General features: G+C 51.2%; 24 non-coding genes across 24 annotated transcripts; all 24 read right to left on the bottom strand.

Annotated features, from left to right (window-relative positions):
• Positions 1-521: 521 nt before the first annotated feature.
• Positions 522-685, bottom strand: LOC120992938. The gene has a single exon (XR_005777124.1). It is a non-coding gene; the product is annotated as a U1 spliceosomal RNA (small nuclear RNA).
• An 823-nt stretch (positions 686-1,508) lies between these two features.
• Positions 1,509-1,672, bottom strand: LOC120992937. The gene has a single exon (XR_005777123.1). It is a non-coding gene; the product is annotated as a U1 spliceosomal RNA (small nuclear RNA).
• An 829-nt stretch (positions 1,673-2,501) lies between these two features.
• LOC120992935 lies at positions 2,502-2,665 on the bottom strand. Its single transcript, XR_005777121.1, has one exon. It is a non-coding gene; the product is annotated as a U1 spliceosomal RNA (small nuclear RNA).
• Positions 2,666-3,492: 827 nt separating this feature from the next.
• On the bottom strand, positions 3,493-3,656 carry LOC120992934. Its single transcript, XR_005777120.1, has one exon. It is a non-coding gene; the product is annotated as a U1 spliceosomal RNA (small nuclear RNA).
• Positions 3,657-4,483: 827 nt separating this feature from the next.
• On the bottom strand, positions 4,484-4,647 carry LOC120992933. Its single transcript, XR_005777119.1, has one exon. It is a non-coding gene; the product is annotated as a U1 spliceosomal RNA (small nuclear RNA).
• An 827-nt stretch (positions 4,648-5,474) lies between these two features.
• Positions 5,475-5,638, bottom strand: LOC120992932. The gene has a single exon (XR_005777118.1). It is a non-coding gene; the product is annotated as a U1 spliceosomal RNA (small nuclear RNA).
• Positions 5,639-6,465: 827 nt separating this feature from the next.
• On the bottom strand, positions 6,466-6,629 carry LOC120992930. The gene has a single exon (XR_005777117.1). It is a non-coding gene; the product is annotated as a U1 spliceosomal RNA (small nuclear RNA).
• An 827-nt stretch (positions 6,630-7,456) lies between these two features.
• On the bottom strand, positions 7,457-7,620 carry LOC120992929. The gene has a single exon (XR_005777116.1). It is a non-coding gene; the product is annotated as a U1 spliceosomal RNA (small nuclear RNA).
• An 827-nt stretch (positions 7,621-8,447) lies between these two features.
• On the bottom strand, positions 8,448-8,611 carry LOC120992939. Its single transcript, XR_005777125.1, has one exon. It is a non-coding gene; the product is annotated as a U1 spliceosomal RNA (small nuclear RNA).
• An 829-nt stretch (positions 8,612-9,440) lies between these two features.
• LOC120992928 lies at positions 9,441-9,604 on the bottom strand. The gene has a single exon (XR_005777115.1). It is a non-coding gene; the product is annotated as a U1 spliceosomal RNA (small nuclear RNA).
• An 829-nt stretch (positions 9,605-10,433) lies between these two features.
• Positions 10,434-10,597, bottom strand: LOC120992927. The gene has a single exon (XR_005777114.1). It is a non-coding gene; the product is annotated as a U1 spliceosomal RNA (small nuclear RNA).
• An 829-nt stretch (positions 10,598-11,426) lies between these two features.
• Positions 11,427-11,590, bottom strand: LOC120992926. Its single transcript, XR_005777113.1, has one exon. It is a non-coding gene; the product is annotated as a U1 spliceosomal RNA (small nuclear RNA).
• Positions 11,591-12,419: 829 nt separating this feature from the next.
• LOC120992925 lies at positions 12,420-12,583 on the bottom strand. The gene has a single exon (XR_005777112.1). It is a non-coding gene; the product is annotated as a U1 spliceosomal RNA (small nuclear RNA).
• Positions 12,584-13,414: 831 nt separating this feature from the next.
• On the bottom strand, positions 13,415-13,578 carry LOC120992923. The gene has a single exon (XR_005777110.1). It is a non-coding gene; the product is annotated as a U1 spliceosomal RNA (small nuclear RNA).
• An 832-nt stretch (positions 13,579-14,410) lies between these two features.
• On the bottom strand, positions 14,411-14,574 carry LOC120992922. Its single transcript, XR_005777109.1, has one exon. It is a non-coding gene; the product is annotated as a U1 spliceosomal RNA (small nuclear RNA).
• Positions 14,575-15,401: 827 nt separating this feature from the next.
• LOC120992921 lies at positions 15,402-15,565 on the bottom strand. The gene has a single exon (XR_005777108.1). It is a non-coding gene; the product is annotated as a U1 spliceosomal RNA (small nuclear RNA).
• An 807-nt stretch (positions 15,566-16,372) lies between these two features.
• On the bottom strand, positions 16,373-16,536 carry LOC120992919. The gene has a single exon (XR_005777107.1). It is a non-coding gene; the product is annotated as a U1 spliceosomal RNA (small nuclear RNA).
• Positions 16,537-17,367: 831 nt separating this feature from the next.
• Positions 17,368-17,531, bottom strand: LOC120992918. Its single transcript, XR_005777106.1, has one exon. It is a non-coding gene; the product is annotated as a U1 spliceosomal RNA (small nuclear RNA).
• Positions 17,532-18,362: 831 nt separating this feature from the next.
• Positions 18,363-18,526, bottom strand: LOC120992917. Its single transcript, XR_005777105.1, has one exon. It is a non-coding gene; the product is annotated as a U1 spliceosomal RNA (small nuclear RNA).
• An 835-nt stretch (positions 18,527-19,361) lies between these two features.
• On the bottom strand, positions 19,362-19,525 carry LOC120992916. Its single transcript, XR_005777104.1, has one exon. It is a non-coding gene; the product is annotated as a U1 spliceosomal RNA (small nuclear RNA).
• Positions 19,526-20,356: 831 nt separating this feature from the next.
• LOC120992915 lies at positions 20,357-20,520 on the bottom strand. The gene has a single exon (XR_005777103.1). It is a non-coding gene; the product is annotated as a U1 spliceosomal RNA (small nuclear RNA).
• An 837-nt stretch (positions 20,521-21,357) lies between these two features.
• LOC120992914 lies at positions 21,358-21,521 on the bottom strand. The gene has a single exon (XR_005777102.1). It is a non-coding gene; the product is annotated as a U1 spliceosomal RNA (small nuclear RNA).
• Positions 21,522-22,356: 835 nt separating this feature from the next.
• Positions 22,357-22,520, bottom strand: LOC120992913. Its single transcript, XR_005777100.1, has one exon. It is a non-coding gene; the product is annotated as a U1 spliceosomal RNA (small nuclear RNA).
• An 837-nt stretch (positions 22,521-23,357) lies between these two features.
• Positions 23,358-23,521, bottom strand: LOC120992911. The gene has a single exon (XR_005777099.1). It is a non-coding gene; the product is annotated as a U1 spliceosomal RNA (small nuclear RNA).
• Positions 23,522-26,818: the final 3,297 nt, after the last annotated feature.

Raw genomic sequence — 26,818 nt, 5'->3', positions numbered from 1 at the left:
ACGCACACGCGCACACACACACACACACACACACACACACACACACACACACACACACACAGCTGCATGCATTCAGCTAGGGGGGGAGGCTCAATAGTGCACACAAACTCCCTATAGCCAAGCCATCCTCCCCTCCACCCCCTCGGTTAAAGCTGAGCGGGCTTTGGAGAAGAGCATTGGGTCTCGCTGTTTGTTCCCACAAGGGGGAGACAAAGGCTGCATAGGCTCCTGAATATGCTGTGCAAGTGAGCGCCTGATATGGGATGCTAGAGTATGCATGAGGAGGAAGAAGGGTCCTTTAATTGAGATCTGTGAACAAAATACAGTACATAGCATTTGATATAGGGGGAGAGCATTTATTCCCAATCAGTAGTCATAAGAAGCAAACAAATGGTATGGTGCGACGCAGCGCAGGCTGGAGCACAGTTCAATATAATACTACTTTCGAGTATTCCATTGCCCGGTTTGCAATACAACAGAGAGACAAAAAGTATCAAGCACTATTATTAACCAGAGAAAATCAGGGGAAAGCGCGAACGCAGTCCCCCACTACCACAAATTATGCAGTCGAGTTTCCCGCATTTGGGGAAATCGCAGGGGTCAGCACACCCGGAGTGCAATGGATGAGCCTCACCCTGGGAGAACCACCTTAGTGATCATGGTATCTCCCCTGCCAGGTAAGTATGAGTTGTTCAGCCACTGCCCGGCGGGCGCCACTTGGAAGCAGCCCAGCTCAATTGGGGAGATGGTTTGAAAGGCGGAGCCTGAAGAGAAAAGCAAAGAAAGGGCCTGTGGGGCAAAAAATGTACACCTTAGTACGGAGCCAGGGGAAGTCGATTGGGTCCCGTTCTTTTCCCGGGGTGGGCCCCCCAAGCCTCAGAAACCACAGCCTCGACGCCTCAACTGTAAGGACTCCCAGTATGCACAGCATCAGCAGCCAGCACAGAAATTTGCATGTGGGGGGCGGGCGGTGGCTGAGTAGCAGAGGCAGGCACGCACACGCGCACACGCGCACGCGCACACACACACACACACACACACACACACAGCTGCATGCATTCAGCTAGGGGGGGAGGCTCAATAGTGCACACAAACTCCCTATAGCCAAGCCATCCTCCCCTCCACCCCCTCGGTTAAAGCTGAGCGGGCTTTGGAGAAGAGCATTGGGTCTCGCTGTTTGTTCCCACAAGGGGGAGACAAAGGCTGCATAGGCTCCTGAATATGCTGTGCAAGTGAGCGCCTGATATGGGATGCTAGAGTATGCATGAGGAGGAAGAAGGGTCCTTTAATTGAGATCTGTGAACAAAATACAGTACATAGCATTTGATATAGGGGGAGAGCATTTATTCCCAATCAGTAGTCATAAGAAGCAAACAAATGGTATGGTGCGACGCAGCGCAGGCTGGAGCACAGTTCAATATAATACTACTTTCGAGTATTCCATTGCCCGGTTTGCAATACAACAGAGAGACAAAAAGTATCAAGCACTATTATTAACCAGAGAAAATCAGGGGAAAGCGCGAACGCAGTCCCCCACTACCACAAATTATGCAGTCGAGTTTCCCGCATTTGGGGAAATCGCAGGGGTCAGCACACCCGGAGTGCAATGGATGAGCCTCACCCTGGGAGAACCACCTTAGTGATCATGGTATCTCCCCTGCCAGGTAAGTATGAGTTGTTCAGCCACTGCCCGGCGGGCGCCACTTGGAAGCAGCCCAGCTCAATTGGGGAGATGGTTTGAAAGGCGGAGCCTGAAGAGAAAAGCAAAGAAAGGGCCTGTGGGGCAAAAAATGTACACCTTAGTACGGAGCCAGGGGAAGTCGATTGGGTCCCGTTCTTTTCCCGGGGTGGGCCCCCCAAGCCTCAGAAACCACAGCCTCGACGCCTCAACTGTAAGGACTCCCAGTATGCACAGCATCAGCAGCCAGCACAGAAATTTGCATGTGGGGGGCGGGCGGTGGCTGAGTAGCAGAGGCAGGCACGCACACGCGCACACACACACACACACACACACACACACACACACAGACACACACACACAGCTGCATGCATTCAGCTAGGGGGGGAGGCTCAATAGTGCACACAAACTCCCTATAGCCAAGCCATCCTCCCCTCCACCCCCTCGGTTAAAGCTGAGCGGGCTTTGGAGAAGAGCATTGGGTCTCGCTGTTTGTTCCCACAAGGGGGAGACAAAGGCTGCATAGGCTCCTGAATATGCTGTGCAAGTGAGCGCCTGATATGGGATGCTAGAGTATGCATGAGGAGGAAGAAGGGTCCTTTAATTGAGATCTGTGAACAAAATACAGTACATAGCATTTGATATAGGGGGAGAGCATTTATTCCCAATCAGTAGTCATAAGAAGCAAACAAATGGTATGGTGCGACGCAGCGCAGGCTGGAGCACAGTTCAATATAATACTACTTTCGAGTATTCCATTGCCCGGTTTGCAATACAACAGAGAGACAAAAAGTATCAAGCACTATTATTAACCAGAGAAAATCAGGGGAAAGCGCGAACGCAGTCCCCCACTACCACAAATTATGCAGTCGAGTTTCCCGCATTTGGGGAAATCGCAGGGGTCAGCACACCCGGAGTGCAATGGATGAGCCTCACCCTGGGAGAACCACCTTAGTGATCATGGTATCTCCCCTGCCAGGTAAGTATGAGTTGTTCAGCCACTGCCCGGCGGGCGCCACTTGGAAGCAGCCCAGCTCAATTGGGGAGATGGTTTGAAAGGCGGAGCCTGAAGAGAAAAGCAAAGAAAGGGCCTGTGGGGCAAAAAATGTACACCTTAGTACGGAGCCAGGGGAAGTCGATTGGGTCCCGTTCTTTTCCCGGGGTGGGCCCCCCAAGCCTCAGAAACCACAGCCTCGACGCCTCAACTGTAAGGACTCCCAGTATGCACAGCATCAGCAGCCAGCACAGAAATTTGCATGTGGGGGGCGGGCGGTGGCTGAGTAGCAGAGGCAGGCACGCACACGCGCACACACACACACACACACACACACACACACACACACACACACACACAGCTGCATGCATTCAGCTAGGGGGGGAGGCTCAATAGTGCACACAAACTCCCTATAGCCAAGCCATCCTCCCCTCCACCCCCTCGGTTAAAGCTGAGCGGGCTTTGGAGAAGAGCATTGGGTCTCGCTGTTTGTTCCCACAAGGGGGAGACAAAGGCTGCATAGGCTCCTGAATATGCTGTGCAAGTGAGCGCCTGATATGGGATGCTAGAGTATGCATGAGGAGGAAGAAGGGTCCTTTAATTGAGATCTGTGAACAAAATACAGTACATAGCATTTGATATAGGGGGAGAGCATTTATTCCCAATCAGTAGTCATAAGAAGCAAACAAATGGTATGGTGCGACGCAGCGCAGGCTGGAGCACAGTTCAATATAATACTACTTTCGAGTATTCCATTGCCCGGTTTGCAATACAACAGAGAGACAAAAAGTATCAAGCACTATTATTAACCAGAGAAAATCAGGGGAAAGCGCGAACGCAGTCCCCCACTACCACAAATTATGCAGTCGAGTTTCCCGCATTTGGGGAAATCGCAGGGGTCAGCACACCCGGAGTGCAATGGATGAGCCTCACCCTGGGAGAACCACCTTAGTGATCATGGTATCTCCCCTGCCAGGTAAGTATGAGTTGTTCAGCCACTGCCCGGCGGGCGCCACTTGGAAGCAGCCCAGCTCAATTGGGGAGATGGTTTGAAAGGCGGAGCCTGAAGAGAAAAGCAAAGAAAGGGCCTGTGGGGCAAAAAATGTACACCTTAGTACGGAGCCAGGGGAAGTCGATTGGGTCCCGTTCTTTTCCCGGGGTGGGCCCCCCAAGCCTCAGAAACCACAGCCTCGACGCCTCAACTGTAAGGACTCCCAGTATGCACAGCATCAGCAGCCAGCACAGAAATTTGCATGTGGGGGGCGGGCGGTGGCTGAGTAGCAGAGGCAGGCACGCACACGCGCACACACACACACACACACACACACACACACACAGACACACACACACAGCTGCATGCATTCAGCTAGGGGGGGAGGCTCAATAGTGCACACAAACTCCCTATAGCCAAGCCATCCTCCCCTCCACCCCCTCGGTTAAAGCTGAGCGGGCTTTGGAGAAGAGCATTGGGTCTCGCTGTTTGTTCCCACAAGGGGGAGACAAAGGCTGCATAGGCTCCTGAATATGCTGTGCAAGTGAGCGCCTGATATGGGATGCTAGAGTATGCATGAGGAGGAAGAAGGGTCCTTTAATTGAGATCTGTGAACAAAATACAGTACATAGCATTTGATATAGGGGGAGAGCATTTATTCCCAATCAGTAGTCATAAGAAGCAAACAAATGGTATGGTGCGACGCAGCGCAGGCTGGAGCACAGTTCAATATAATACTACTTTCGAGTATTCCATTGCCCGGTTTGCAATACAACAGAGAGACAAAAAGTATCAAGCACTATTATTAACCAGAGAAAATCAGGGGAAAGCGCGAACGCAGTCCCCCACTACCACAAATTATGCAGTCGAGTTTCCCGCATTTGGGGAAATCGCAGGGGTCAGCACACCCGGAGTGCAATGGATGAGCCTCACCCTGGGAGAACCACCTTAGTGATCATGGTATCTCCCCTGCCAGGTAAGTATGAGTTGTTCAGCCACTGCCCGGCGGGCGCCACTTGGAAGCAGCCCAGCTCAATTGGGGAGATGGTTTGAAAGGCGGAGCCTGAAGAGAAAAGCAAAGAAAGGGCCTGTGGGGCAAAAAATGTACACCTTAGTACGGAGCCAGGGGAAGTCGATTGGGTCCCGTTCTTTTCCCGGGGTGGGCCCCCCAAGCCTCAGAAACCACAGCCTCGACGCCTCAACTGTAAGGACTCCCAGTATGCACAGCATCAGCAGCCAGCACAGAAATTTGCATGTGGGGGGCGGGCGGTGGCTGAGTAGCAGAGGCAGGCACGCACACGCGCACACACACACACACACACACACACACACACACACACACACACACACAGCTGCATGCATTCAGCTAGGGGGGGAGGCTCAATAGTGCACACAAACTCCCTATAGCCAAGCCATCCTCCCCTCCACCCCCTCGGTTAAAGCTGAGCGGGCTTTGGAGAAGAGCATTGGGTCTCGCTGTTTGTTCCCACAAGGGGGAGACAAAGGCTGCATAGGCTCCTGAATATGCTGTGCAAGTGAGCGCCTGATATGGGATGCTAGAGTATGCATGAGGAGGAAGAAGGGTCCTTTAATTGAGATCTGTGAACAAAATACAGTACATAGCATTTGATATAGGGGGAGAGCATTTATTCCCAATCAGTAGTCATAAGAAGCAAACAAATGGTATGGTGCGACGCAGCGCAGGCTGGAGCACAGTTCAATATAATACTACTTTCGAGTATTCCATTGCCCGGTTTGCAATACAACAGAGAGACAAAAAGTATCAAGCACTATTATTAACCAGAGAAAATCAGGGGAAAGCGCGAACGCAGTCCCCCACTACCACAAATTATGCAGTCGAGTTTCCCGCATTTGGGGAAATCGCAGGGGTCAGCACACCCGGAGTGCAATGGATGAGCCTCACCCTGGGAGAACCACCTTAGTGATCATGGTATCTCCCCTGCCAGGTAAGTATGAGTTGTTCAGCCACTGCCCGGCGGGCGCCACTTGGAAGCAGCCCAGCTCAATTGGGGAGATGGTTTGAAAGGCGGAGCCTGAAGAGAAAAGCAAAGAAAGGGCCTGTGGGGCAAAAAATGTACACCTTAGTACGGAGCCAGGGGAAGTCGATTGGGTCCCGTTCTTTTCCCGGGGTGGGCCCCCCAAGCCTCAGAAACCACAGCCTCGACGCCTCAACTGTAAGGACTCCCAGTATGCACAGCATCAGCAGCCAGCACAGAAATTTGCATGTGGGGGGCGGGCGGTGGCTGAGTAGCAGAGGCAGGCACGCACACGCGCACACACACACACACACACACACACACACACACACACACACACACACAGCTGCATGCATTCAGCTAGGGGGGGAGGCTCAATAGTGCACACAAACTCCCTATAGCCAAGCCATCCTCCCCTCCACCCCCTCGGTTAAAGCTGAGCGGGCTTTGGAGAAGAGCATTGGGTCTCGCTGTTTGTTCCCACAAGGGGGAGACAAAGGCTGCATAGGCTCCTGAATATGCTGTGCAAGTGAGCGCCTGATATGGGATGCTAGAGTATGCATGAGGAGGAAGAAGGGTCCTTTAATTGAGATCTGTGAACAAAATACAGTACATAGCATTTGATATAGGGGGAGAGCATTTATTCCCAATCAGTAGTCATAAGAAGCAAACAAATGGTATGGTGCGACGCAGCGCAGGCTGGAGCACAGTTCAATATAATACTACTTTCGAGTATTCCATTGCCCGGTTTGCAATACAACAGAGAGACAAAAAGTATCAAGCACTATTATTAACCAGAGAAAATCAGGGGAAAGCGCGAACGCAGTCCCCCACTACCACAAATTATGCAGTCGAGTTTCCCGCATTTGGGGAAATCGCAGGGGTCAGCACACCCGGAGTGCAATGGATGAGCCTCACCCTGGGAGAACCACCTTAGTGATCATGGTATCTCCCCTGCCAGGTAAGTATGAGTTGTTCAGCCACTGCCCGGCGGGCGCCACTTGGAAGCAGCCCAGCTCAATTGGGGAGATGGTTTGAAAGGCGGAGCCTGAAGAGAAAAGCAAAGAAAGGGCCTGTGGGGCAAAAAATGTACACCTTAGTACGGAGCCAGGGGAAGTCGATTGGGTCCCGTTCTTTTCCCGGGGTGGGCCCCCCAAGCCTCAGAAACCACAGCCTCGACGCCTCAACTGTAAGGACTCCCAGTATGCACAGCATCAGCAGCCAGCACAGAAATTTGCATGTGGGGGGCGGGCGGTGGCTGAGTAGCAGAGGCAGGCACGCACACGCGCACACACACACACACACACACACACACACACACAGACACACACACACAGCTGCATGCATTCAGCTAGGGGGGGAGGCTCAATAGTGCACACAAACTCCCTATAGCCAAGCCATCCTCCCCTCCACCCCCTCGGTTAAAGCTGAGCGGGCTTTGGAGAAGAGCATTGGGTCTCGCTGTTTGTTCCCACAAGGGGGAGACAAAGGCTGCATAGGCTCCTGAATATGCTGTGCAAGTGAGCGCCTGATATGGGATGCTAGAGTATGCATGAGGAGGAAGAAGGGTCCTTTAATTGAGATCTGTGAACAAAATACAGTACATAGCATTTGATATAGGGGGAGAGCATTTATTCCCAATCAGTAGTCATAAGAAGCAAACAAATGGTATGGTGCGACGCAGCGCAGGCTGGAGCACAGTTCAATATAATACTACTTTCGAGTATTCCATTGCCCGGTTTGCAATACAACAGAGAGACAAAAAGTATCAAGCACTATTATTAACCAGAGAAAATCAGGGGAAAGCGCGAACGCAGTCCCCCACTACCACAAATTATGCAGTCGAGTTTCCCGCATTTGGGGAAATCGCAGGGGTCAGCACACCCGGAGTGCAATGGATGAGCCTCACCCTGGGAGAACCACCTTAGTGATCATGGTATCTCCCCTGCCAGGTAAGTATGAGTTGTTCAGCCACTGCCCGGCGGGCGCCACTTGGAAGCAGCCCAGCTCAATTGGGGAGATGGTTTGAAAGGCGGAGCCTGAAGAGAAAAGCAAAGAAAGGGCCTGTGGGGCAAAAAATGTACACCTTAGTACGGAGCCAGGGGAAGTCGATTGGGTCCCGTTCTTTTCCCGGGGTGGGCCCCCCAAGCCTCAGAAACCACAGCCTCGACGCCTCAACTGTAAGGACTCCCAGTATGCACAGCATCAGCAGCCAGCACAGAAATTTGCATGTGGGGGGCGGGCGGTGGCTGAGTAGCAGAGGCAGGCACGCACACGCGCACACACACACACACACACACACACACACACACAGACACACACACACAGCTGCATGCATTCAGCTAGGGGGGGAGGCTCAATAGTGCACACAAACTCCCTATAGCCAAGCCATCCTCCCCTCCACCCCCTCGGTTAAAGCTGAGCGGGCTTTGGAGAAGAGCATTGGGTCTCGCTGTTTGTTCCCACAAGGGGGAGACAAAGGCTGCATAGGCTCCTGAATATGCTGTGCAAGTGAGCGCCTGATATGGGATGCTAGAGTATGCATGAGGAGGAAGAAGGGTCCTTTAATTGAGATCTGTGAACAAAATACAGTACATAGCATTTGATATAGGGGGAGAGCATTTATTCCCAATCAGTAGTCATAAGAAGCAAACAAATGGTATGGTGCGACGCAGCGCAGGCTGGAGCACAGTTCAATATAATACTACTTTCGAGTATTCCATTGCCCGGTTTGCAATACAACAGAGAGACAAAAAGTATCAAGCACTATTATTAACCAGAGAAAATCAGGGGAAAGCGCGAACGCAGTCCCCCACTACCACAAAGTATGCAGTCGAGTTTCCCGCATTTGGGGAAATCGCAGGGGTCAGCACACCCGGAGTGCAATGGATGAGCCTCACCCTGGGAGAACCACCTTAGTGATCATGGTATCTCCCCTGCCAGGTAAGTATGAGTTGTTCAGCCACTGCCCGGCGGGCGCCACTTGGAAGCAGCCCAGCTCAATTGGGGAGATGGTTTGAAAGGCGGAGCCTGAAGAGAAAAGCAAAGAAAGGGCCTGTGGGGCAAAAAATGTACACCTTAGTACGGAGCCAGGGGAAGTCGATTGGGTCCCGTTCTTTTCCCGGGGTGGGCCCCCCAAGCCTCAGAAACCACAGCCTCGACGCCTCAACTGTAAGGACTCCCAGTATGCACAGCATCAGCAGCCAGCACAGAAATTTGCATGTGGGGGGCGGGCGGTGGCTGAGTAGCAGAGGCAGGCACGCACACGCGCACACACACACACACACACACACACACACACACACACACACACACACACAGCTGCATGCATTCAGCTAGGGGGGGAGGCTCAATAGTGCACACAAACTCCCTATAGCCAAGCCATCCTCCCCTCCACCCCCTCGGTTAAAGCTGAGCGGGCTTTGGAGAAGAGCATTGGGTCTCGCTGTTTGTTCCCACAAGGGGGAGACAAAGGCTGCATAGGCTCCTGAATATGCTGTGCAAGTGAGCGCCTGATATGGGATGCTAGAGTATGCATGAGGAGGAAGAAGGGTCCTTTAATTGAGATCTGTGAACAAAATACAGTACATAGCATTTGATATAGGGGGAGAGCATTTATTCCCAATCAGTAGTCATAAGAAGCAAACAAATGGTATGGTGCGACGCAGCGCAGGCTGGAGCACAGTTCAATATAATACTACTTTCGAGTATTCCATTGCCCGGTTTGCAATACAACAGAGAGACAAAAAGTATCAAGCACTATTATTAACCAGAGAAAATCAGGGGAAAGCGCGAACGCAGTCCCCCACTACCACAAATTATGCAGTCGAGTTTCCCGCATTTGGGGAAATCGCAGGGGTCAGCACACCCGGAGTGCAATGGATGAGCCTCACCCTGGGAGAACCACCTTAGTGATCATGGTATCTCCCCTGCCAGGTAAGTATGAGTTGTTCAGCCACTGCCCGGCGGGCGCCACTTGGAAGCAGCCCAGCTCAATTGGGGAGATGGTTTGAAAGGCGGAGCCTGAAGAGAAAAGCAAAGAAAGGGCCTGTGGGGCAAAAAATGTACACCTTAGTACGGAGCCAGGGGAAGTCGATTGGGTCCCGTTCTTTTCCCGGGGTGGGCCCCCCAAGCCTCAGAAACCACAGCCTCGACGCCTCAACTGTAAGGACTCCCAGTATGCACAGCATCAGCAGCCAGCACAGAAATTTGCATGTGGGGGGCGGGCGGTGGCTGAGTAGCAGAGGCAGGCACGCACACGCGCACACACACACACACACACACACACACACACACACAGACACACACACACAGCTGCATGCATTCAGCTAGGGGGGGAGGCTCAATAGTGCACACAAACTCCCTATAGCCAAGCCATCCTCCCCTCCACCCCCTCGGTTAAAGCTGAGCGGGCTTTGGAGAAGAGCATTGGGTCTCGCTGTTTGTTCCCACAAGGGGGAGACAAAGGCTGCATAGGCTCCTGAATATGCTGTGCAAGTGAGCGCCTGATATGGGATGCTAGAGTATGCATGAGGAGGAAGAAGGGTCCTTTAATTGAGATCTGTGAACAAAATACAGTACATAGCATTTGATATAGGGGGAGAGCATTTATTCCCAATCAGTAGTCATAAGAAGCAAACAAATGGTATGGTGCGACGCAGCGCAGGCTGGAGCACAGTTCAATATAATACTACTTTCGAGTATTCCATTGCCCGGTTTGCAATACAACAGAGAGACAAAAAGTATCAAGCACTATTATTAACCAGAGAAAATCAGGGGAAAGCGCGAACGCAGTCCCCCACTACCACAAATTATGCAGTCGAGTTTCCCGCATTTGGGGAAATCGCAGGGGTCAGCACACCCGGAGTGCAATGGATGAGCCTCACCCTGGGAGAACCACCTTAGTGATCATGGTATCTCCCCTGCCAGGTAAGTATGAGTTGTTCAGCCACTGCCCGGCGGGCGCCACTTGGAAGCAGCCCAGCTCAATTGGGGAGATGGTTTGAAAGGCGGAGCCTGAAGAGAAAAGCAAAGAAAGGGCCTGTGGGGCAAAAAATGTACACCTTAGTACGGAGCCAGGGGAAGTCGATTGGGTCCCGTTCTTTTCCCGGGGTGGGCCCCCCAAGCCTCAGAAACCACAGCCTCGACGCCTCAACTGTAAGGACTCCCAGTATGCACAGCATCAGCAGCCAGCACAGAAATTTGCATGTGGGGGGCGGGCGGTGGCTGAGTAGCAGAGGCAGGCACGCACACGCGCACACACACACACACACACACACACACACACACACACACACACACACACAGCTGCATGCATTCAGCTAGGGGGGGAGGCTCAATAGTGCACACAAACTCCCTATAGCCAAGCCATCCTCCCCTCCACCCCCTCGGTTAAAGCTGAGCGGGCTTTGGAGAAGAGCATTGGGTCTCGCTGTTTGTTCCCACAAGGGGGAGACAAAGGCTGCATAGGCTCCTGAATATGCTGTGCAAGTGAGCGCCTGATATGGGATGCTAGAGTATGCATGAGGAGGAAGAAGGGTCCTTTAATTGAGATCTGTGAACAAAATACAGTACATAGCATTTGATATAGGGGGAGAGCATTTATTCCCAATCAGTAGTCATAAGAAGCAAACAAATGGTATGGTGCGACGCAGCGCAGGCTGGAGCACAGTTCAATATAATACTACTTTCGAGTATTCCATTGCCCGGTTTGCAATACAACAGAGAGACAAAAAGTATCAAGCACTATTATTAACCAGAGAAAATCAGGGGAAAGCGCGAACGCAGTCCCCCACTACCACAAATTATGCAGTCGAGTTTCCCGCATTTGGGGAAATCGCAGGGGTCAGCACACCCGGAGTGCAATGGATGAGCCTCACCCTGGGAGAACCACCTTAGTGATCATGGTATCTCCCCTGCCAGGTAAGTATGAGTTGTTCAGCCACTGCCCGGCGGGCGCCACTTGGAAGCAGCCCAGCTCAATTGGGGAGATGGTTTGAAAGGCGGAGCCTGAAGAGAAAAGCAAAGAAAGGGCCTGTGGGGCAAAAAATGTACACCTTAGTACGGAGCCAGGGGAAGTCGATTGGGTCCCGTTCTTTTCCCGGGGTGGGCCCCCCAAGCCTCAGAAACCACAGCCTCGACGCCTCAACTGTAAGGACTCCCAGTATGCACAGCATCAGCAGCCAGCACAGAAATTTGCATGTGGGGGGCGGGCGGTGGCTGAGTAGCAGAGGCAGGCACGCACACGCGCACACACACACACACACACACACACACACACACACACACACACACACACAGCTGCATGCATTCAGCTAGGGGGGGAGGCTCAATAGTGCACACAAACTCCCTATAGCCAAGCCATCCTCCCCTCCACCCCCTCGGTTAAAGCTGAGCGGGCTTTGGAGAAGAGCATTGGGTCTCGCTGTTTGTTCCCACAAGGGGGAGACAAAGGCTGCATAGGCTCCTGAATATGCTGTGCAAGTGAGCGCCTGATATGGGATGCTAGAGTATGCATGAGGAGGAAGAAGGGTCCTTTAATTGAGATCTGTGAACAAAATACAGTACATAGCATTTGATATAGGGGGAGAGCATTTATTCCCAATCAGTAGTCATAAGAAGCAAACAAATGGTATGGTGCGACGCAGCGCAGGCTGGAGCACAGTTCAATATAATACTACTTTCGAGTATTCCATTGCCCGGTTTGCAATACAACAGAGAGACAAAAAGTATCAAGCACTATTATTAACCAGAGAAAATCAGGGGAAAGCGCGAACGCAGTCCCCCACTACCACAAATTATGCAGTCGAGTTTCCCGCATTTGGGGAAATCGCAGGGGTCAGCACACCCGGAGTGCAATGGATGAGCCTCACCCTGGGAGAACCACCTTAGTGATCATGGTATCTCCCCTGCCAGGTAAGTATGAGTTGTTCAGCCACTGCCCGGCGGGCGCCACTTGGAAGCAGCCCAGCTCAATTGGGGAGATGGTTTGAAAGGCGGAGCCTGAAGAGAAAAGCAAAGAAAGGGCCTGTGGGGCAAAAAATGTACACCTTAGTACGGAGCCAGGGGAAGTCGATTGGGTCCCGTTCTTTTCCCGGGGTGGGCCCCCCAAGCCTCAGAAACCACAGCCTCGACGCCTCAACTGTAAGGACTCCCAGTATGCACAGCATCAGCAGCCAGCACAGAAATTTGCATGTGGGGGGCGGGCGGTGGCTGAGTAGCAGAGGCAGGCACGCACACGCGCACACACACACACACACACACACACACACACACACACAGACACACACACACAGCTGCATGCATTCAGCTAGGGGGGGAGGCTCAATAGTGCACACAAACTCCCTATAGCCAAGCCATCCTCCCCTCCACCCCCTCGGTTAAAGCTGAGCGGGCTTTGGAGAAGAGCATTGGGTCTCGCTGTTTGTTCCCACAAGGGGGAGACAAAGGCTGCATAGGCTCCTGAATATGCTGTGCAAGTGAGCGCCTGATATGGGATGCTAGAGTATGCATGAGGAGGAAGAAGGGTCCTTTAATTGAGATCTGTGAACAAAATACAGTACATAGCATTTGATATAGGGGGAGAGCATTTATTCCCAATCAGTAGTCATAAGAAGCAAACAAATGGTATGGTGCGACGCAGCGCAGGCTGGAGCACAGTTCAATATAATACTACTTTCGAGTATTCCATTGCCCGGTTTGCAATACAACAGAGAGACAAAAAGTATCAAGCACTATTATTAACCAGAGAAAATCAGGGGAAAGCGCGAACGCAGTCCCCCACTACCACAAATTATGCAGTCGAGTTTCCCGCATTTGGGGAAATCGCAGGGGTCAGCACACCCGGAGTGCAATGGATGAGCCTCACCCTGGGAGAACCACCTTAGTGATCATGGTATCTCCCCTGCCAGGTAAGTATGAGTTGTTCAGCCACTGCCCGGCGGGCGCCACTTGGAAGCAGCCCAGCTCAATTGGGGAGATGGTTTGAAAGGCGGAGCCTGAAGAGAAAAGCAAAGAAAGGGCCTGTGGGGCAAAAAATGTACACCTTAGTACGGAGCCAGGGGAAGTCGATTGGGTCCCGTTCTTTTCCCGGGGTGGGCCCCCCAAGCCTCAGAAACCACAGCCTCGACGCCTCAACTGTAAGGACTCCCAGTATGCACAGCATCAGCAGCCAGCACAGAAATTTGCATGTGGGGGGCGGGCGGTGGCTGAGTAGCAGAGGCAGGCACGCACACGCGCACACACACACACACACAACACACACACACACACACACAGACACACACACACAGCTGCATGCATTCAGCTAGGGGGGGAGGCTCAATAGTGCACACAAACTCCCTATAGCCAAGCCATCCTCCCCTCCACCCCCTCGGTTAAAGCTGAGCGGGCTTTGGAGAAGAGCATTGGGTCTCGCTGTTTGTTCCCACAAGGGGGAGACAAAGGCTGCATAGGCTCCTGAATATGCTGTGCAAGTGAGCGCCTGATATGGGATGCTAGAGTATGCATGAGGAGGAAGAAGGGTCCTTTAATTGAGATCTGTGAACAAAATACAGTACATAGCATTTGATATAGGGGGAGAGCATTTATTCCCAATCAGTAGTCATAAGAAGCAAACAAATGGTATGGTGCGACGCAGCGCAGGCTGGAGCACAGTTCAATATAATACTACTTTCGAGTATTCCATTGCCCGGTTTGCAATACAACAGAGAGACAAAAAGTATCAAGCACTATTATTAACCAGAGAAAATCAGGGGAAAGCGCGAACGCAGTCCCCCACTACCACAAATTATGCAGTCGAGTTTCCCGCATTTGGGGAAATCGCAGGGGTCAGCACACCCGGAGTGCAATGGATGAGCCTCACCCTGGGAGAACCACCTTAGTGATCATGGTATCTCCCCTGCCAGGTAAGTATGAGTTGTTCAGCCACTGCCCGGCGGGCGCCACTTGGAAGCAGCCCAGCTCAATTGGGGAGATGGTTTGAAAGGCGGAGCCTGAAGAGAAAAGCAAAGAAAGGGCCTGTGGGGCAAAAAATGTACACCTTAGTACGGAGCCAGGGGAAGTCGATTGGGTCCCGTTCTTTTCCCGGGGTGGGCCCCCCAAGCCTCAGAAACCACAGCCTCGACGCCTCAACTGTAAGGACTCCCAGTATGCACAGCATCAGCAGCCAGCACAGAAATTTGCATGTGGGGGGCGGGCGGTGGCTGAGTAGCAGAGGCAGGCACGCACACGCGCACACACACACACACACACACACACACACACACAGACACACACACACAGCTGCATGCATTCAGCTAGGGGGGGAGGCTCAATAGTGCACACAAACTCCCTATAGCCAAGCCATCCTCCCCTCCACCCCCTCGGTTAAAGCTGAGCGGGCTTTGGAGAAGAGCATTGGGTCTCGCTGTTTGTTCCCACAAGGGGGAGACAAAGGCTGCATAGGCTCCTGAATATGCTGTGCAAGTGAGCGCCTGATATGGGATGCTAGAGTATGCATGAGGAGGAAGAAGGGTCCTTTAATTGAGATCTGTGAACAAAATACAGTACATAGCATTTGATATAGGGGGAGAGCATTTATTCCCAATCAGTAGTCATAAGAAGCAAACAAATGGTATGGTGCGACGCAGCGCAGGCTGGAGCACAGTTCAATATAATACTACTTTCGAGTATTCCATTGCCCGGTTTGCAATACAACAGAGAGACAAAAAGTATCAAGCACTATTATTAACCAGAGAAAATCAGGGGAAAGCGCGAACGCAGTCCCCCACTACCACAAATTATGCAGTCGAGTTTCCCGCATTTGGGGAAATCGCAGGGGTCAGCACACCCGGAGTGCAATGGATGAGCCTCACCCTGGGAGAACCACCTTAGTGATCATGGTATCTCCCCTGCCAGGTAAGTATGAGTTGTTCAGCCACTGCCCGGCGGGCGCCACTTGGAAGCAGCCCAGCTCAATTGGGGAGATGGTTTGAAAGGCGGAGCCTGAAGAGAAAAGCAAAGAAAGGGCCTGTGGGGCAAAAAATGTACACCTTAGTACGGAGCCAGGGGAAGTCGATTGGGTCCCGTTCTTTTCCCGGGGTGGGCCCCCCAAGCCTCAGAAACCACAGCCTCGACGCCTCAACTGTAAGGACTCCCAGTATGCACAGCATCAGCAGCCAGCACAGAAATTTGCATGTGGGGGGCGGGCGGTGGCTGAGTAGCAGAGGCAGGCACGCACACGCGCACACACACACACACACACACACACACAGCTGCATGCATTCAGCTAGGGGGGGAGGCTCAATAGTGCACACAAACTCCCTATAGCCAAGCCATCCTCCCCTCCACCCCCTCGGTTAAAGCTGAGCGGGCTTTGGAGAAGAGCATTGGGTCTCGCTGTTTGTTCCCACAAGGGGGAGACAAAGGCTGCATAGGCTCCTGAATATGCTGTGCAAGTGAGCGCCTGATATGGGATGCTAGAGTATGCATGAGGAGGAAGAAGGGTCCTTTAATTGAGATCTGTGAACAAAATACAGTACATAGCATTTGATATAGGGGGAGAGCATTTATTCCCAATCAGTAGTCATAAGAAGCAAACAAATGGTATGGTGCGACGCAGCGCAGGCTGGAGCACAGTTCAATATAATACTACTTTCGAGTATTCCATTGCCCGGTTTGCAATACAACAGAGAGACAAAAAGTATCAAGCACTATTATTAACCAGAGAAAATCAGGGGAAAGCGCGAACGCAGTCCCCCACTACCACAAATTATGCAGTCGAGTTTCCCGCATTTGGGGAAATCGCAGGGGTCAGCACACCCGGAGTGCAATGGATGAGCCTCACCCTGGGAGAACCACCTTAGTGATCATGGTATCTCCCCTGCCAGGTAAGTATGAGTTGTTCAGCCACTGCCCGGCGGGCGCCACTTGGAAGCAGCCCAGCTCAATTGGGGAGATGGTTTGAAAGGCGGAGCCTGAAGAGAAAAGCAAAGAAAGGGCCTGTGGGGCAAAAAATGTACACCTTAGTACGGAGCCAGGGGAAGTCGATTGGGTCCCGTTCTTTTCCCGGGGTGGGCCCCCCAAGCCTCAGAAACCACAGCCTCGACGCCTCAACTGTAAGGACTCCCAGTATGCACAGCATCAGCAGCCAGCACAGAAATTTGCATGTGGGGGGCGGGCGGTGGCTGAGTAGCAGAGGCAGGCACGCACACACACACACACACACACACACACACACACACACACACACACAGACACACACACACAGCTGCATGCATTCAGCTAGGGGGGGAGGCTCAATAGTGCACACAAACTCCCTATAGCCAAGCCATCCTCCCCTCCACCCCCTCGGTTAAAGCTGAGCGGGCTTTGGAGAAGAGCATTGGGTCTCGCTGTTTGTTCCCACAAGGGGGAGACAAAGGCTGCATAGGCTCCTGAATATGCTGTGCAAGTGAGCGCCTGATATGGGATGCTAGAGTATGCATGAGGAGGAAGAAGGGTCCTTTAATTGAGATCTGTGAACAAAATACAGTACATAGCATTTGATATAGGGGGAGAGCATTTATTCCCAATCAGTAGTCATAAGAAGCAAACAAATGGTATGGTGCGACGCAGCGCAGGCTGGAGCACAGTTCAATATAATACTACTTTCGAGTATTCCATTGCCCGGTTTGCAATACAACAGAGAGACAAAAAGTATCAAGCACTATTATTAACCAGAGAAAATCAGGGGAAAGCGCGAACGCAGTCCCCCACTACCACAAATTATGCAGTCGAGTTTCCCGCATTTGGGGAAATCGCAGGGGTCAGCACACCCGGAGTGCAATGGATGAGCCTCACCCTGGGAGAACCACCTTAGTGATCATGGTATCTCCCCTGCCAGGTAAGTATGAGTTGTTCAGCCACTGCCCGGCGGGCGCCACTTGGAAGCAGCCCAGCTCAATTGGGGAGATGGTTTGAAAGGCGGAGCCTGAAGAGAAAAGCAAAGAAAGGGCCTGTGGGGCAAAAAATGTACACCTTAGTACGGAGCCAGGGGAAGTCGATTGGGTCCCGTTCTTTTCCCGGGGTGGGCCCCCCAAGCCTCAGAAACCACAGCCTCGACGCCTCAACTGTAAGGACTCCCAGTATGCACAGCATCAGCAGCCAGCACAGAAATTTGCATGTGGGGGGCGGGCGGTGGCTGAGTAGCAGAGGCAGGCACGCACACGCGCACACACACACACACACACACACACACACACACACACAGACACACACACACAGCTGCATGCATTCAGCTAGGGGGGGAGGCTCAATAGTGCACACAAACTCCCTATAGCCAAGCCATCCTCCCCTCCACCCCCTCGGTTAAAGCTGAGCGGGCTTTGGAGAAGAGCATTGGGTCTCGCTGTTTGTTCCCACAAGGGGGAGACAAAGGCTGCATAGGCTCCTGAATATGCTGTGCAAGTGAGCGCCTGATATGGGATGCTAGAGTATGCATGAGGAGGAAGAAGGGTCCTTTAATTGAGATCTGTGAACAAAATACAGTACATAGCATTTGATATAGGGGGAGAGCATTTATTCCCAATCAGTAGTCATAAGAAGCAAACAAATGGTATGGTGCGACGCAGCGCAGGCTGGAGCACAGTTCAATATAATACTACTTTCGAGTATTCCATTGCCCGGTTTGCAATACAACAGAGAGACAAAAAGTATCAAGCACTATTATTAACCAGAGAAAATCAGGGGAAAGCGCGAACGCAGTCCCCCACTACCACAAATTATGCAGTCGAGTTTCCCGCATTTGGGGAAATCGCAGGGGTCAGCACACCCGGAGTGCAATGGATGAGCCTCACCCTGGGAGAACCACCTTAGTGATCATGGTATCTCCCCTGCCAGGTAAGTATGAGTTGTTCAGCCACTGCCCGGCGGGCGCCACTTGGAAGCAGCCCAGCTCAATTGGGGAGATGGTTTGAAAGGCGGAGCCTGAAGAGAAAAGCAAAGAAAGGGCCTGTGGGGCAAAAAATGTACACCTTAGTACGGAGCCAGGGGAAGTCGATTGGGTCCCGTTCTTTTCCCGGGGTGGGCCCCCCAAGCCTCAGAAACCACAGCCTCGACGCCTCAACTGTAAGGACTCCCAGTATGCACAGCATCAGCAGCCAGCACAGAAATTTGCATGTGGGGGGCGGGCGGTGGCTGAGTAGCAGAGGCAGGCACGCACACGCGCACACACACACACACACACACACACACACACACACACACACACACACACACACACAGCTGCATGCATTCAGCTAGGGGGGGAGGCTCAATAGTGCACACAAACTCCCTATAGCCAAGCCATCCTCCCCTCCACCCCCTCGGTTAAAGCTGAGCGGGCTTTGGAGAAGAGCATTGGGTCTCGCTGTTTGTTCCCACAAGGGGGAGACAAAGGCTGCATAGGCTCCTGAATATGCTGTGCAAGTGAGCGCCTGATATGGGATGCTAGAGTATGCATGAGGAGGAAGAAGGGTCCTTTAATTGAGATCTGTGAACAAAATACAGTACATAGCATTTGATATAGGGGGAGAGCATTTATTCCCAATCAGTAGTCATAAGAAGCAAACAAATGGTATGGTGCGACGCAGCGCAGGCTGGAGCACAGTTCAATATAATACTACTTTCGAGTATTCCATTGCCCGGTTTGCAATACAACAGAGAGACAAAAAGTATCAAGCACTATTATTAACCAGAGAAAATCAGGGGAAAGCGCGAACGCAGTCCCCCACTACCACAAATTATGCAGTCGAGTTTCCCGCATTTGGGGAAATCGCAGGGGTCAGCACACCCGGAGTGCAATGGATGAGCCTCACCCTGGGAGAACCACCTTAGTGATCATGGTATCTCCCCTGCCAGGTAAGTATGAGTTGTTCAGCCACTGCCCGGCGGGCGCCACTTGGAAGCAGCCCAGCTCAATTGGGGAGATGGTTTGAAAGGCGGAGCCTGAAGAGAAAAGCAAAGAAAGGGCCTGTGGGGCAAAAAATGTACACCTTAGTACGGAGCCAGGGGAAGTCGATTGGGTCCCGTTCTTTTCCCGGGGTGGGCCCCCCAAGCCTCAGAAACCACAGCCTCGACGCCTCAACTGTAAGGACTCCCAGTATGCACAGCATCAGCAGCCAGCACAGAAATTTGCATGTGGGGGGCGGGCGGTGGCTGAGTAGCAGAGGCAGGCACGCACACGCGCACACACACACACACACACACACACACACACACACACACACACACACACACAGCTGCATGCATTCAGCTAGGGGGGGAGGCTCAATAGTGCACACAAACTCCCTATAGCCAAGCCATCCTCCCCTCCACCCCCTCGGTTAAAGCTGAGCGGGCTTTGGAGAAGAGCATTGGGTCTCGCTGTTTGTTCCCACAAGGGGGAGACAAAGGCTGCATAGGCTCCTGAATATGCTGTGCAAGTGAGCGCCTGATATGGGATGCTAGAGTATGCATGAGGAGGAAGAAGGGTCCTTTAATTGAGATCTGTGAACAAAATACAGTACATAGCATTTGATATAGGGGGAGAGCATTTATTCCCAATCAGTAGTCATAAGAAGCAAACAAATGGTATGGTGCGACGCAGCGCAGGCTGGAGCACAGTTCAATATAATACTACTTTCGAGTATTCCATTGCCCGGTTTGCAATACAACAGAGAGACAAAAAGTATCAAGCACTATTATTAACCAGAGAAAATCAGGGGAAAGCGCGAACGCAGTCCCCCACTACCACAAATTATGCAGTCGAGTTTCCCGCATTTGGGGAAATCGCAGGGGTCAGCACACCCGGAGTGCAATGGATGAGCCTCACCCTGGGAGAACCACCTTAGTGATCATGGTATCTCCCCTGCCAGGTAAGTATGAGTTGTTCAGCCACTGCCCGGCGGGCGCCACTTGGAAGCAGCCCAGCTCAATTGGGGAGATGGTTTGAAAGGCGGAGCCTGAAGAGAAAAGCAAAGAAAGGGCCTGTGGGGCAAAAAATGTACACCTTAGTACGGAGCCAGGGGAAGTCGATTGGGTCCCGTTCTTTTCCCGGGGTGGGCCCCCCAAGCCTCAGAAACCACAGCCTCGACGCCTCAACTGTAAGGACTCCCAGTATGCACAGCATCAGCAGCCAGCACAGAAATTTGCATGTGGGGGGCGGGCGGTGGCTGAGTAGCAGAGGCAGGCACGCACACACGCGCACACACACACACACACACACACACACACACACACACACACAGACACACACACACAGCTGCATGCATTCAGCTAGGGGGGGAGGCTCAATAGTGCACACAAACTCCCTATAGCCAAGCCATCCTCCCCTCCACCCCCTCGGTTAAAGCTGAGCGGGCTTTGGAGAAGAGCATTGGGTCTCGCTGTTTGTTCCCACAAGGGGGAGACAAAGGCTGCATAGGCTCCTGAATATGCTGTGCAAGTGAGCGCCTGATATGGGATGCTAGAGTATGCATGAGGAGGAAGAAGGGTCCTTTAATTGAGATCTGTGAACAAAATACAGTACATAGCATTTGATATAGGGGGAGAGCATTTATTCCCAATCAGTAGTCATAAGAAGCAAACAAATGGTATGGTGCGACGCAGCGCAGGCTGGAGCACAGTTCAATATAATACTACTTTCGAGTATTCCATTGCCCGGTTTGCAATACAACAGAGAGACAAAAAGTATCAAGCACTATTATTAACCAGAGAAAATCAGGGGAAAGCGCGAACGCAGTCCCCCACTACCACAAATTATGCAGTCGAGTTTCCCGCATTTGGGGAAATCGCAGGGGTCAGCACACCCGGAGTGCAATGGATGAGCCTCACCCTGGGAGAACCACCTTAGTGATCATGGTATCTCCCCTGCCAGGTAAGTATGAGTTGTTCAGCCACTGCCCGGCGGGCGCCACTTGGAAGCAGCCCAGCTCAATTGGGGAGATGGTTTGAAAGGCGGAGCCTGAAGAGAAAAGCAAAGAAAGGGCCTGTGGGGCAAAAAATGTACACCTTAGTACGGAGCCAGGGGAAGTCGATTGGGTCCCGTTCTTTTCCCGGGGTGGGCCCCCCAAGCCTCAGAAACCACAGCCTCGACGCCTCAACTGTAAGGACTCCCAGTATGCACAGCATCAGCAGCCAGCACAGAAATTTGCATGTGGGGGGCGGGCGGTGGCTGAGTAGCAGAGGCAGGCACGCACACGCGCACACACACACACACACACACACACACACACACACACACACAGACACACACACACAGCTGCATGCATTCAGCTAGGGGGGGAGGCTCAATAGTGCACACAAACTCCCTATAGCCAAGCCATCCTCCCCTCCACCCCCTCGGTTAAAGCTGAGCGGGCTTTGGAGAAGAGCATTGGGTCTCGCTGTTTGTTCCCACAAGGGGGAGACAAAGGCTGCATAGGCTCCTGAATATGCTGTGCAAGTGAGCGCCTGATATGGGATGCTAGAGTATGCATGAGGAGGAAGAAGGGTCCTTTAATTGAGATCTGTGAACAAAATACAGTACATAGCATTTGATATAGGGGGAGAGCATTTATTCCCAATCAGTAGTCATAAGAAGCAAACAAATGGTATGGTGCGACGCAGCGCAGGCTGGAGCACAGTTCAATATAATACTACTTTCGAGTATTCCATTGCCCGGTTTGCAATACAACAGAGAGACAAAAAGTATCAAGCACTATTATTAACCAGAGAAAATCAGGGGAAAGCGCGAACGCAGTCCCCCACTACCACAAATTATGCAGTCGAGTTTCCCGCATTTGGGGAAATCGCAGGGGTCAGCACACCCGGAGTGCAATGGATGAGCCTCACCCTGGGAGAACCACCTTAGTGATCATGGTATCTCCCCTGCCAGGTAAGTATGAGTTGTTCAGCCACTGCCCGGCGGGCGCCACTTGGAAGCAGCCCAGCTCAATTGGGGAGATGGTTTGAAAGGCGGAGCCTGAAGAGAAAAGCAAAGAAAGGGCCTGTGGGGCAAAAAATGTACACCTTAGTACGGAGCCAGGGGAAGTCGATTGGGTCCCGTTCTTTTCCCGGGGTGGGCCCCCCAAGCCTCAGAAACCACAGCCTCGACGCCTCAACTGTAAGGACTCCCAGTATGCACAGCATCAGCAGCCAGCACAGAAATTTGCATGTGGGGGGCGGGCGGTGGCTGAGTAGCAGAGGCAGGCACGCACACACGCGCACACACACACACACACACACACACACACACACACACACACAGACACACACACACAGCTGCATGCATTCAGCTAGGGGGGGAGGCTCAATAGTGCACACAAACTCCCTATAGCCAAGCCATCCTCCCCTCCACCCCCTCGGTTAAAGCTGAGCGGGCTTTGGAGAAGAGCATTGGGTCTCGCTGTTTGTTCCCACAAGGGGGAGACAAAGGCTGCATAGGCTCCTGAATATGCTGTGCAAGTGAGCGCCTGATATGGGATGCTAGAGTATGCATGAGGAGGAAGAAGGGTCCTTTAATTGAGATCTGTGAACAAAATACAGTACATAGCATTTGATATAGGGGGAGAGCATTTATTCCCAATCAGTAGTCATAAGAAGCAAACAAATGGTATGGTGCGACGCAGCGCAGGCTGGAGCACAGTTCAATATAATACTACTTTCGAGTATTCCATTGCCCGGTTTGCAATACAACAGAGAGACAAAAAGTATCAAGCACTATTATTAACCAGAGAAAATCAGGGGAAAGCGCGAACGCAGTCCCCCACTACCACAAATTATGCAGTCGAGTTTCCCGCATTTGGGGAAATCGCAGGGGTCAGCACACCCGGAGTGCAATGGATGAGCCTCACCCTGGGAGAACCACCTTAGTGATCATGGTATCTCCCCTGCCAGGTAAGTATGAGTTGTTCAGCCACTGCCCGGCGGGCGCCACTTGGAAGCAGCCCAGCTCAATTGGGGAGATGGTATGAAAGCTTCACCCTGCACTAAACCGATTTTCTTTATTTATTATCTCATAAATGGCAAAGCAGATTGGATTAAATATGCATTTTTAATTGGGGGCTATTGTATTATCACATTTTTGTTAGTGGATTTTGGTGGTTTATTTAATTTTTGTGTTGTAAGAAGTCTCAAAAAGTCAACCCTTTTTGCTTTACTCTGAGCAAATGCTATATTTTTCCTTCTAACCCTATTTTTCTGCCTTTTTATTTTTAAACTGCTTTATTTTATATCTTTTGATAACTTTACCACCTTTCCAACCCCCTGCCCTACTGCATTTCATCGCGATGTTTATTATGGAGTAAGTCGCTGAAATTTTGAGTGAACATTTTATTATTTATGTTACAGTATTCAATATAAATGGTAAGTTTTTAATGACTAAGTAAAAAACATTGTGGCCTATCTTATTCCAAAAATATATTAATTTACTACTATTGTCTATGGTGTCAGTTATTTAAAGGAATTTTTGAACCTGTGCTATCATGTTCATATTGCCTCCTTTGCAGGCTTTATTCATTTTTGTCAGTCCCTCTCTAGTGGCCAGGACCATGGGGATATTTATAGGATAGCAGGTTTTCCTAGTGTGCAAACACAGCCACCGTTCTTGCAGTTCAGGGTGGTCGCAACCATGGAAACCAGATGTGTATAATGCAAAGGAAAAATGAATCAAGCGAGCAAAATACATTAGAATGTGTCTTGTATTAACTTTGTCTACATGATAAATGACCTTTGCTGAAATGAGACAACCCCTTTTCACTTGTAACTAGTATAATGGCATTACAACCATTATAGAATTTTTACACATGAAATATTAGGCTTTAACATTGATTCGTATAATTTTTTTTAAATCTAGTACTGCAATGGGTACATGAGTTTCCCACTCTAAAACTAAACTGTTCATGGGACAATGGTTGCCAGCAACATATTCAGTATCTCACAAAAGTGGGTTCAGCATGCATGTGGAGCCTGCATCCCCTGAATTTAATGGAAGGAGGTCGGTATGGCACCAATCAATGGGGTATTTAGTGTTAGGTTCCTGTACTAAACAGATGTCCTTGACGCCGGCGGACAGGCACAAATAATATTGTACAAAATGTATTTGCCAAAAATCTCACATTTATAATGCAGCATATAATTTTCCATAGTAAGTATGGCACTGCTGTATTTACTTTGTTATTGTTTTTTTTGCAGAGTACTGTCACATTGTTTGTTTTTGTGCTTATGAATTATAACATACTGAAGCAGAGCATGCCCCCCCTTCTTCCTTCAGAAACTGAGCCGCAGGCCAGTATTCCAACATGATAACGACTACAAACACACCACCAAGACGACCATCGCCTTGTTAAAGAAACTGAGGGTAAAGGTGCTGGACTGGCCAGGCATGTCCCCAGACCTAAACCCTATTGAGCATCTGTGGAGCATCATCAAGTGCAAGGTCTCTAACAACCACCAGTTCTGTGATGTCATCATAAAGGTGTGAAAGAGGATTACGGTCATAGGCGTGCGCACAGAGTGTGTCGGGTGTGCCTGGGCACACACTAATCAAGCCTGATGGCCGGCGAATACTAATGAAGCGGAAGCGCTCTTTAGTACCGGAGGACCAGGAAGCTGTGAACGCTATGTACTTACCGCTTCCTGGTCCTCGGCTGTCGGCTGTGCAGGGCTGCGCACAGCGTGAGGCACTTTGTGACATCACGCAGTGCGCGCCAGTTCCGAGCACAGCCGACAGCAGGAGGAAGAGGAGTGGAAGCGTCCAAGAGCAGAGAGGTAAGTGTTTTTATATTTTATAAAAAAAATGAGGCTGCTGGGGGCATAATACTGGCTAATGAGAGGCATAATGGGGGCTGTAACGGATCTCCTAGCACCCCGACCGGGTACCTCCGTTGATAGATGCTCCTAGTGCTTTCCGAGGACTCCAAGCACTCCACTTGACACCGTACGCACTGCAGACCCCATGAACCGCCGAAGCTTGGTTGAGGTCTCACCATCTCCTACCCACCCTGGACCTACGACAAGGCTCCAGGCTCCAGTGGGTGAACCTCTCCCAAATCCAGAGATCAGGAACAGCTCTTACAAGAGCTAGTAGTTTCCAGCCAGGGGAGTATAGCAAATATCCCAGCGTATAGCAATCCCCCAGTGTCGATCAGTTACCCAAACACCAGCCTCAACATGATGAAGGATAAAACAGGAACTCTTTATTGAGGGCTACCCGCCCGTATTTATGCAGGTCACCATCTGGTGGACACGCCCCTAGGGAACCAGAAGGAAGACTGTGACACAGGACAGATATGCAGCAATTCAGGATACACAGACACAATACATCCCCACAATGCATCATGGTTTCCTCCTCTCTGCCCTGGAGACACCCGAGGAGTAATTCAATTATCTCTCAAGACAAAGGGAAATCGCCAATACACATGTGGGGACAACAGGACAGAAATCACCATTTAAACATGCAATGTCACAACCCTTACAGTAAACACAGACATTTAACATATCCCCAGATAGCTCAAGTCTGAGTGCATATTATTAGGTGAATGGCACTCAGACTACACGAATACAATAAAATTAGCTATCTGGGTACCCTCACATAACATAAAATACAATTCCAAATTTAAGCTGTGTGGCCGGTCTGTCTTCTCCTTTAAAGTTAGTATGGGCCATAATTCTGAGGCAAGAGGCTGGTAGCCAGGCCCCTCCGAAACCCAGTGGCGAGGTTGGTTTTGCCACAGGGGCTAATGAGGCATATGTGGCTAATGAGGCATATGCGGGCTAATAAAGCATATGGGATCTAATGAGGCATATGGGGGCTAATGAGGCATAATGGGGGCTAATGAGAGGCATAAGGGAGACTAATGAGGCATAAGGGATGATAATGGGGGCTAATGAGGCATAAGGGCTGATAATGGGGGCTAATGAGGCATAATTGGGGCTAATGAGACATAAGGGCTGATAGTGGGGGCTAATGGCATAAAGGCTATATATATATATATATATATATATATACACACACACACGCGAGCGGTGCAATAGGCTGCACACACCTATGATTCCAGTGGCAACGTGTGAAACTCTAGTGAATTCCATGCCCACGAGAGTTAAGTCAGTGCTGGAAAATAATGGTGGCCACACAAAATATTGACACTTTGGACACAATTTTCACTCATGGGTGTACTCACTTTCGTTGCCAGCGGTTTAGA

Source organism: Bufo bufo, chromosome 2 (genome assembly GCF_905171765.1).
Source record: "Bufo bufo chromosome 2, aBufBuf1.1, whole genome shotgun sequence".
Lineage (NCBI taxonomy): Eukaryota > Metazoa > Chordata > Amphibia > Anura > Bufonidae > Bufo > Bufo bufo.
Note: the sequence above shows the minus strand (reverse complement) of the source record. Positions and strands in the feature narration are given on the sequence as shown.